Source organism: Triticum aestivum, chromosome 2D (genome assembly GCF_018294505.1).
Source record: "Triticum aestivum cultivar Chinese Spring chromosome 2D, IWGSC CS RefSeq v2.1, whole genome shotgun sequence".
In the NCBI taxonomy this organism is placed as follows: domain Eukaryota; kingdom Viridiplantae; phylum Streptophyta; class Magnoliopsida; order Poales; family Poaceae; genus Triticum; species Triticum aestivum.
In genome coordinates this window covers 623,659,832-623,670,599 of record NC_057799.1, presented here as the reverse complement: position 1 = coordinate 623,670,599, position 10,768 = coordinate 623,659,832, and the positions used below count along the sequence as shown (strand labels likewise).

At 46.6% G+C, this 10,768-nt stretch overlaps 1 pseudogene; it reads left to right on the top strand.

The window, feature by feature from the left end:
• Positions 1-4,609: 4,609 nt before the first annotated feature.
• LOC123050519 (gibberellin 3-beta-dioxygenase 2-2-like) lies at positions 4,610-9,395 on the top strand (annotated as a pseudogene).
• Positions 9,396-10,768: the final 1,373 nt, after the last annotated feature.

The following is a 10,768-nucleotide window of genomic DNA, read 5'->3' as shown; positions in this document are numbered from 1 at the left end:
AGAAGAAAAGGAAAAACAAAATGAGAAAAGGAAAAAGAAAAGGAAGAAGAAAAGGAAAAAGAAAAGGAAGAAGAAAAGGAAAAACAAAATGAGAAAAGGAAAAAGAAAAGGAAGAAGAAAAGGAAAAAGAAAAGGAAGAAAAAAAGGAAAAACAAAATAAGAAAAGGAAAAAGAAAAGGAAGAAGAAAAGGAAAAAAGAAAAGGAAGAAGAAAAGGCAAAACAAAATACTTGGCAGTGCTCAAACAAAAACTTCTATGCAAATTAGTGCTCAATAATCTTATTTTTTAATTCCTCCTCCTCTATGTCCCCTTAATCTTATTTTTTAATTCCTTTATCATTAATTAATTTTTACTACATGCAGGAGTGACATATGGCGGACGATAGAGCCGAGCCGCTTAGGGATCCGGAGGCTGAACGTTATTTAATGGGCATCATAAACAACGAGATTCCTTATGTGTCGGGCTTAGAATATGAGCAAGAAGAGGATGTAGTCTCTTCTTTTCTGAACCTTGACGGTGGAACAGACATTGTCGATGATCAAGAAGGTGAAGGAACAGACATTGTCGACGGAGGTCAACCGTCAACAAACGACGATCTCGAATTGCAAGTAGCAACCACCTCCGGCGAGGTATATATATACATTGAGCCTCTCGTGATACAAACTTACTGAAATGTGAATACATATGTATTAACGCGCGCGACTCTCTTTCTTTTTTTAGCCCTCGGCCGGATCGAGTACGACAAAGCGTGGCAAATCCAAGGCGATGAAAACAGGAGAAACATATGCCATTGATTTTTGTCAGTGAAACCGGCAAGCCCCTACAGCACACCTCAAAGTTTATCAACCAATGCGGAGTCGTTGTTAGAGACAACGTCCCGATCACCGTCCAGGAATGGAAGTAGCCAAAGAAGGCACGTCTTGGTTTCAGTTTTGTCGACAAGAGAACGAAAAAGGATTGCTGGAGAAAGCTTATGGAACATTTCATTCTACCTCCGGAATACAACAAAGTCGATGAATTCGGTAACGAGGTTCCGGGTGGACGTGAGAGGAGGAGGCTAGTTAAAGAGTTCGCTCTTCAGAAGATGGGCGAAGCATTCCGGAACTTCAAGAAAAATTTAACCCGTGACTATGTCAACAAGGGCAAGACTCCGGATTTCAATGGACAACATGAGAAACTGAAAGATGATTGGCCAGAATTTGTGAGGCAAAAGAAATCGGAGCATTTCAAGGAAATATCGGAAAAAAATAAGGATAATGCGAGTAAGAAAAAGTTCCATCATATTATGGGGCCAGGAGGATACCGCCTTTCGGAGCCTAAGTGGCAGAAGATGGAGGAGGACCTGAGGGTGCGAGGAATCCCTCTAGGTACAGAGGGATGGGACCCAAGGGCCAAAAGCTGGTGGTACGGGCATGGGGGATCGCTAGACCCGGAGACAGGGGTGTGTGTTCACCGGAAGAAAAAGTTTGCTCCCACCGAAGCCCTTATCGACGCAATGACCCAAGCTCAAGAGGGCTTGATCAAGTTCAACAAAGAGAAAGACGCACTGACAACAGCCCTCGGGAATGATGAACACGGAGGACGTGTACGAGGCAAAGGCAGAATTCCGTGGAAAGTAGGGTTTTCCCAGGACAATGACCCGTACTGTTACAGAAGTCGTAAGAGAAAGACGGACCGGGATGCAGACCTTTTGGCGAAGTTTGCATCAGAACTCCATGAGTTGAAGCAGACCGTGCATGAACTAGTAAAAGAAAAATCGGCTACAGGGCCGCATGAAGATCATGAAGCGGATCGCGGAAGCCAGCAGCGGAGAAGCAGCGTGGCTTCCATAGATGCCCCGCCTGGTGCTAATGCACCGATGATCGAGATTCGTGCACCGGAGCCTCACTACCCCGTGGATGATGTAAAGGAGATGAAAGAATGTGATCTGCATTATCCCGTGGGGAACGTTTCCACGAAGGTAGCTACCGGCAGTGCTTTACCCTGTACACCTGGAGCACTCCACCACAACAACCCCATTGCATATGGCTATGCTCGTGTCACGGTGGAAGACATAGTCCAAGAGTTTGAGGACCTGGAGATTGACAAAGCTACACCCGAAGGGGAGAGAAGACTTGGAGATGTCAAGCGCCAGATCATTCTATGGAAAAAGAAGTACATAGTGTTTCCAGGCGAGGCGCCAAGGCTAACAAGTCCACCCCCCTTCGATGGTGGTGGTGGTGGTGGTGGTGGTGGCGGTGGTGGTGGTCGTGGTGGTTCACCTACACCTCCTTCACGCCATTCGACGTCGTTCCCCGATCCACAACCTCCGGCGGGTAAGCAGCCGCCGCCCCCCCAATCCTCCTCCGGCGGGTACGACGCCCCCCAATCCACCTCCGGCGAAGAAGCAGAAGCAGGCGGACAGCAAGGAAACCCGCTCCTGGACTATTAACCCGGACCCTTATGTACCTAAGACCACAAGGGTACCGGAGCCATCACTGAAGCCTCTCCTCCCAAGGCCTTGGGAACTTAGTGAAGCTGAAACCAAATTGGCCGCGTCTGCTCATTATGAGAAATGGAAGGCGGATATGAAGGCGATAAAAGAGCCTGAGCCCAAGCAAGTATTCACTGAGAAGCAAAAGAAGTGGGCTAAGGATTTTTTGACGACACCATCCCAAGCCGAGCTGAATCTGCCTGACGACTATGGACATGAACTTCGTAGGCAAGCAAAAATATTGAAGGAGGAGAAAGAAGAAAGTAAAAAAAGCGGGAAATAAGTTGACCAGCTCGGGATGCAGAATAAACAATCGATCCCCCCGCTCATAGTGAAAGCCGGTCCGGAAGAGGACCCCGAGATCATAGCAGCTGCGGCAGCACTTGGATTGACTGTAGCGAGTGCCATGAAACAAGCGTCCGAGATGGGTTTGACTCTTCGTGCCTTCTTAGGCCTTGAGGATGCACCAGTATGTGAGATAGCATTACAATATGTGCGGAATGGGCCTCTCGTCGAGCCTGCGCGGGAAAAGAGTCTACCACCACAAATGCGAAATCTGCTACGTTGGTACAAGCAATTTATAACATGGGCCGACAAAGAATATGTTTATGCGGATGTTACAGAGGAGCATCACACCAAACGGTACTCTGTACAAGTTCATATGAGTGAATTGTTCCAGCTGTTCAATCTGCGCGACCTCGACAAATCTATCCTGAGTTGCTACGTTCTGTAAGTGATTTATTTCTACCTCATCTCGTTCTTCATTGCCTGCACTATATATATATATATATATATATATATATATATATTTATTTATTTATTTATTTATTGTTGCGTACGCTATTATGCAGATTGAAGATTTGGGAATGCAAAATAAGAAACATCCATGATGTTGGGTTCATTGACCCACATATCGTTAATGGACATGTGTTACAAAATCACCCCGAAGACGTGGAGAAAGACTTGTCCAAGTTTCTTAGAAAGCATCAACTCAAAAGTCATATTCTATTTCCTTACCATTTTGGGTGAGTGTTTCTCTCTTGTGCCCATTCTCTTTTGTTTACTCCATGCATGGTATGTCTAATCGATGAGTTATGCATGACTGTGCATGTAACGTGTCCGCAGGTTCCACTGGATTCTGCTAAATATTGAACTTCACACCTTCAGAGTTCTAATCATGGACTCTATGGATTCGGATCCAAAGCGTTGGGCCGACATGAGCAAAATGCTGCAAAAGTAATTATTTTCAATCATTTGAGCTCTATATCGATCGGTCTCTTTTGTTCATTTCCTAATATCAAGTAACTAATAACTCCCTTGTTCATTTAATTTTCTTTGCCCTGTAGGGTTTGGAGACGGTTCTCAGAAGAAATTGTCGGTGAATTCAAACATGAGCTAGATTTTAGAAGGTTAGTTAATGTGGATAAGCAGCCACCGGGGACCAATCTATGTGGATACTATGTTTGTGAGAACATCCGGAGACAAACCTCTGAGCGGAAGGCATCGGATAGCGTGCGGAAGGCGACGGATAACTTGCGGAGGAGGCTTAGTCCAGAAGCTCGCTTCCGACCAATTCAAGATGAATTAGCAGGATTTTTCATGAGGGAAGTCATCAATCCTAAAGGAGAACACTATACCGAGGACGAAGACATTTATATGCATACCCGAGATTGAAACTTGTTCGAAGTTGTATATGGTCATCCATCCTAATTGTGTATGGAAACTTGTTCGAAGTTGTATATGGTCACCCGAGATTGAATATATATTATATATTCCTCTTGAATTCTTCTTGTTTGAAATTTCATATGCATGTATATAATAGCGTAGAATATGTGTACTGAAACTTCATCAAAATTAAAATAAAACACAAAATAAAATATAAAAGAAATAAAACACTACAAATTAAAAAGAAACCAGGTTTAGGGGGCTAAAACCCTAAACCTGCGGAGGAGGCCTTTAGTCCCGGTTAGCCACGAGAACCGGGACTAAAGGTCCTCCGCCCCGACGGACTCCTGGCGCCCACGTGGACGGGCTTTTAGTCGCGGTTCGTAAGAGGCGCGACTAAAGGGGGGCCTTTAGTCACGCATATTTAGTCCCGGTTGCACAGCCGGGATTAATGGCCTTTGCGAACCGGGACTAAAGGCCTATTTTCTACCAGTGGGTGGTGGACATGCGGGACCCGCGGGGGGCGGAGGTGGTGGCGCGTGCGTTGGAGCAATGGGGAACGTTCATGCTCGAGGGCCACGGCGTGCCGAGCGAGCTGCTGGCGCGCGTCGAGGCCGGTATCGCCGGCATGTTTGCACTGCCGAAGCTGGAGAAGATGCGAGCCGCACGCTAGGGCGATGACCCAGGGCTACGGTCTGCCGCACATCGCCCTCTACTTCTCCAAGACGATGTGGTCCGAGGGCTACTCCTTGACCCCGGCCAACCTCCGCCCCGAACTCCGCAAGATCTGGCCCGACGGTGGCCACGACTACAGCCACTTCTGGTATGTGTCCATGAAGTAATGCATGCGATTCACGAGAGATCTAAGTTGCTAGGGTTTAGCACTGTTGTATGAATTATATCATCTCTTAATCGCGTTATGTGCAGCGGCGTGATGGAGGAGTTCCACAAGGAGAAGCGCGCGCTGGCTAACAAGCTGATGCAGCTGTTCCTCGTAGCGCTCGGGTTCCCCGCCACGCAGATCGCCGGCGTCGAGGCGGAGCACAAACTCACCGAGACCATGACCGAGACAATACACCTCAACAGGTACATAGTACTGCCTATCCGTTTGAGCACCTAATTGTTTCGGTGCCAATAATTGCCATGCCAATTGTTGGCAAGTCTAAAATTTTGGTTCTCAATTGATCGGCTATCAATTAGTTTTTGCCCATCTTTTAAAAAATTATTAATTAAAAAAAAATTGATTTCACTAAATGTTGGCTTGCCAAATATTAATAATGTCAAACTTTAGCAGCGAACTAAGTTGCCTCGTAGTACAAGTGGCAACTATCCTAGCATGTAGGATACTCTACACTGCATGCATCAAAGGAAACGGCGGAGCAGCCTCCAGGCAAAAAAAAAAATTTGATAAAAGAGAGCTTGCCTCTTCGATTTCATTTAAAGAAACGGAAACACTAACGCCCACACGTGTGGGCGTTTGCATCTCGCCCACACGCGTGGATCCGCGTCCGTTTGTGGGTGCACGAATTTTGGCATGTTTGTGGTGCCACGTAGGACTCGGCTGGTGTATGGGCATTCACAAGGTCGTCCACACGTCCGTTTCACCACACGGAGGGACCGGTGTGTAGGCGTTTAGCAGTTCGCCCACACGTCAGTTTTCACTCACGCACAAGGGCTGGTGTGTGGGTATTTGCCATCTCGCCCACACGCCCGTCTCCTCTCCCACACCCAAGCTGCCAGTTGCCATGCGTTTTGCAGTGTACATGGCAACTGCTTGTAAGCAGATGACAACTCTCTCTTTTTTTTACCAGAATATGACAGTTGCCATGTGTTTTGCAGGGTACACGGCAACTGCCCTAGCGTGTTTGTAAGCAGGTGACAATTCTCTCTTTTACCCGAACATGTTGATTTGCCATGTCTTTTTGTAGCGCTACACGGCAACTGCCTATTGTTAGTAGATGGCAACTTCTAAGGTTTTTAAATCACGGCAACTATAGTAAACCAGACCATACATGGCAACTGCTTAGTGTTAGTAGGTGGCAACCTCTAAAGTTTTCAAATCATGGCAATTATAGTAAACCAGACCATACATGGCAACATCTGCAGTTGTCCAAAATGGCATCTTGCACTTGACATGAGATGGCAACTGCAGTTGAGCAACCATGGCAACAGTAGTTGTCCGACATGGCAACTGTAGTTCAGCGACATGGCAACTGCAGTTAAACGGACATTAAAGAGGTCCGGACCATAGCAACTGCGGGGACGTGTGGTGACTATCACGCGGGGCGTGCGGGACCGTGAGGTAGGTGGCTAAGAGAGGTCGTGTGGGCGTTATGCATTTTGCCCACACGTAGGCGTGTGAGAGGGACCGCAAAGAAAAAAAACGTGTGGACGCTAATTGTTTTACCCACACATAGGCGTGTGGGCTGGTTCTCTTAGACACCACACAAAATGTATAGACAGACCCCTTAACGCCCACACGTGTGATAGTTATCGTCGTCCTAAAGAAATCGATAGTTCAAAGACTCCAGACCCGAAACTTACATCCATCTGACGATGTTACACTCTCACACCCTCGCTAGCTATCATACTCTCGCTGCAGCTACAACCAACCATGTCTCCTCCCGCATGTTTCCTTCTACTCATCCGTGAAGGCGCTCCGTGAGACGACAGGTTGTACCTGGAGCTCTGACTTTCCAAGCTCGCCGACATCCCAGACCTCCACAAGTACCGTTCACGTACGTCATATGCGCAGCCGTCACGCACCCAGACCGTGGTGACCACCATGTCCGCCGTACTTCTCCCGCCTACCTCCACAGAGATCAGGGGCGGAGAGAGGGAGGGGCGAGCAGGGGCTAGACCCCTGCCAATGGCTCGCCCCCCTCAACGATTTGTAGCAGGTAGTCCAGTGTACATACGCTAATGGCCGCAGCTAATTACCTAATTAGCCCATACTTATTAGCCCATATACGTGAATAAATAATTTAGACGTGTTGTACCGAATTACAACAGTCCAAAGCCCACAATGCGGGTGGTTGTTTTAGCCCAGGCCAGTGCCTCTGGACGTGAATACGTGCTCGATCAGATCGATCGATTGATCTGATTCTAGGGCGTTTGTCTTGTCAGCAACTCAGCATGCGTGTTCCTCTAGGGCGTTTGTCGCCGACGCCGCTAGCGCGTCTCCTGGTCAGGCGTTTTCGGCTGGCCGCCGTTTGTGCCTATACTGTTAGAACGCTTGCCGCCGGCCGAGGGCCGACGCTTGTGCATATCCACGACGACGAAACCTTCCACTGTTCTACGGTTCGTAGATGGCAAGATGCAAGCAGATGACGCCTGGAGTTAGGATATAAGTAGGTACCATTATGCACTAAGCTATTATTTATTACTTCCTCCACTCACAATATAAGATGTTCTACCATTTCCTCATTTAGATGTATACATGCGCATTTCAGCGTGTTTGTCCAATCCTTTCACTCTGCATAAAGTCTATCCATTTGTCCCATAATATAATATCATTTTGAAAACTAAAACAGCTTGCAGAACAATCTTATATTATGGGATGGAGGGAGTATATTGAAATATTCAAAACATCTCATATTTGTGAACCGAGAAAGTATTATTTTTATAAATCATGATTTTAGTCGGGTTATTTAGCATTGTGCATAAAACAGTAAAAAATAGTCAGACACGTCTCCACACAAAATGGGAGACTACTCTCATAGGCGTTACACTATTAGGAAGAAAAAGCCTTAAAGATCAGATGAGATAATCAACTTGTTGGATGTTGGTGATCATACAACTCAATTTATAATCTAATATATATAAATGTAATTTTATTTTATTTGGTAAGTACCAAACATATATTTGTATATGCATTGACATCAAGGCCAGCGTGATGTTTTGTCTCTTGTGTGATCATTGGCTTTTCGCCCCCCTCAAGTTCAAATCCTGGCTCCGCCCCTGACAGAGATCCCTTAGCGTGCACAACCATGTTGCCGTCTCCGACTGCACAGATCTCCTTGAGACCACCAAGGAGGCATGGATGACCTCGTGGCCAATACCGCAGACGGCGCGTACCGGGGACCTGCAGTCGCCCTCCACGGCGAGGCCGTCAATCATGGAGCATGAGTGCACGCATGATCGTTCGGTCCGGTTCCTGACCGAGCCAGCCTTTGGACCGGCCGCGAGCGAGCAGGCTCACAACCCGACTGATGACTAAATGGTCCCGTACTTCGAGACCGGACCAGCGGTGCTCTAGCTCAAGCTGGACCCAGCGGCTCATTCGATGGTGATGCAGGAGCGGTCACCCGTGCGTGCATGAGACACGAGGAGATGCCATGCAGTGCAGGTGCATCCCTGCGCCGGAGCGTGCAGCCATGGAGCTCGCCATTACCGGGCCGTGCTCTTCCTCCATACCTCGCCGCTGCCTCTGGCGAGCAGGGAGCTTCTATTAGAATAAATTTGAGGCGCTTCGTCAATTTATCGAGGATCAAGCAATCACACAAGCACGACACCGAGATTTGTTAATAAGGTTCACCATCATAGCTACATCCCGAAGCCTGACTACGGGCGCTCCTTCCCATGACACCGCTACAATACCGCACACCGGCCGCCCGGGCACCGGCTCCCCCTGCGTGCATGCTATTATGTTGGCATATGTTACATCGTGTGTCTACTCCCGCTATATATGAGAGGCCTAGGATATAAGTGTCCTATTAGGACACAACTCCTACCTTGTCTATACACAGTCCAAAAATCAAGTCCAACTGTAACCTACCTTGTACAATAATATTCAATACAACTCTAACAAACTCCACCTTGTCGAATATTCTTCACCACCTTGAATTCATCCATGCATCAAACCTCCATATACATTGGACTTGAGATACGTCATGAGCACCGCTGCTACTCCCAGACTCCATGTAACTCCACCGCGCGCGTAACTAGTTAGGATTAGCCTCATTCACTCTTTTCCTTTGTCTTATTGCTGCTCATGCCACGTCAATACCATATGTGCAGATTGTCTTTTCTTTTAACAAATCTGTAGCACCGCTTTCATGCTAAGCGTTACCCTGCCTGGCATCCAATCGAACCTAATGCACCTCCAGCTTCCACGCTAGCCTGGCCCATCCAGCACACAGCCTCCACGCGTTGCCTTGCCCATCCAGCACACAGCTTCCACGCTTGCCTGTCACGCTGCTGCCAATCACGTGCGGACTCGATCTGATCCACCGCCGCTGCCGCACGCTAGGTCTTCCGCTGCACTAGTAGAAAAATCTAATGTGAGACACATTAGTCTCGGTTTGATTTTGGCCCGGTACTAATGGTACCATTAGTGCCGGTTCGAACAGTTATGCATTAATGCCGGTTCGTGTTGAACCTTTAGTACCGGTTCGTGCCACGAACCGGTACTAAAGGTGATCGTGGGGCCCTGGCCTGACGCCAGCCTGCCACCACCCTTTTAGTACCGGTTCGTGGCACAAACCGGTACTAAAGGGCTAACCTTTAGTATCGGTTCGTGCCATGAACCGGAACTGAAGGGGTCTGACCTATAGTCCCGGTTGGAGACACAAACCGGGACTATAGGGCAATTTTCAAACTCTACCCCCCTTCCCCCGCGTGTATCGCCATTTCAGTTTTGAAAAAATCAAAAGAAAATGATAAAAACTTTAAAAAATAAAATCGTTCGAGAGGTAGTTATATTACTACATCTACTAGTTAGGAAAATTTGAAAACTTTAATTTGGACATGTTTTGCAAAAAGTGTAGAGAAAAATGTAAAACGGCTATAACTTTTGCATACGATGTCAGAAAAAAACGTATAACATATCAAAAAATTCAGCACGAAAATCCGCTTGCGATTTTGACCGCCTACGGCATGTTTGCGAATTTTTAGAATCCTCAAATTCCAAAAGGAAAAAAAAGATATGCTCAAATTTCAGTTTTTTTGGTTAAATCTGGTCAAACTATGGTCAAACTACTTATTCAAGAAGTATTAATGTTACTACATAATTATTCAAGAATATTAGTGTTACTAAATAATTATTTCAATTTTTTGAATTTTGGTCAAATCTGGTCAAACTATGGTCAAACTGTGGTCAAACTATGGTCAAACTGTGGTCAAACTTATTCAAAAAATATTAATGTTACTAAATAAGTACTGTTTTTAGAATAATAGTTTCAAACTCAAACGGTGAAACGTGTGACCTAATGCTCAAGCTAAACTGCTGAGGGTTAATAGGATTGTCAGCTTACATTTGTGAGGAAAACAACAAGTGCAGACTTGAAAAGTAGAGGGAATAGAATTCCGAAGTTAAGCGTGCTCAGGCTGGGGGAGTGAGAGGATGGGTGACCGGCCGGGAAGTTAGACGATTTGGAATGAGTGATCCACACTTGAGTAGTTAAGAGGGGTGATTAGATACTAAATCATCAAATAATTCAGAAAATTGAAAATTGAAAAAATTCAATTTTTTTTTCAAAATTTTCAGAAAAAAATTTCAAAAAAAAAACCTTTAGTACCGGTTGGTAACACCAACCGGTACAAAAGGTCCCCCATACCACAGCGCGAGCTCACGCCACGTGGTGGGCCTTTAGTGGCGGTTCGTGCCGAACCGGTACTAAAGGGGGGGCC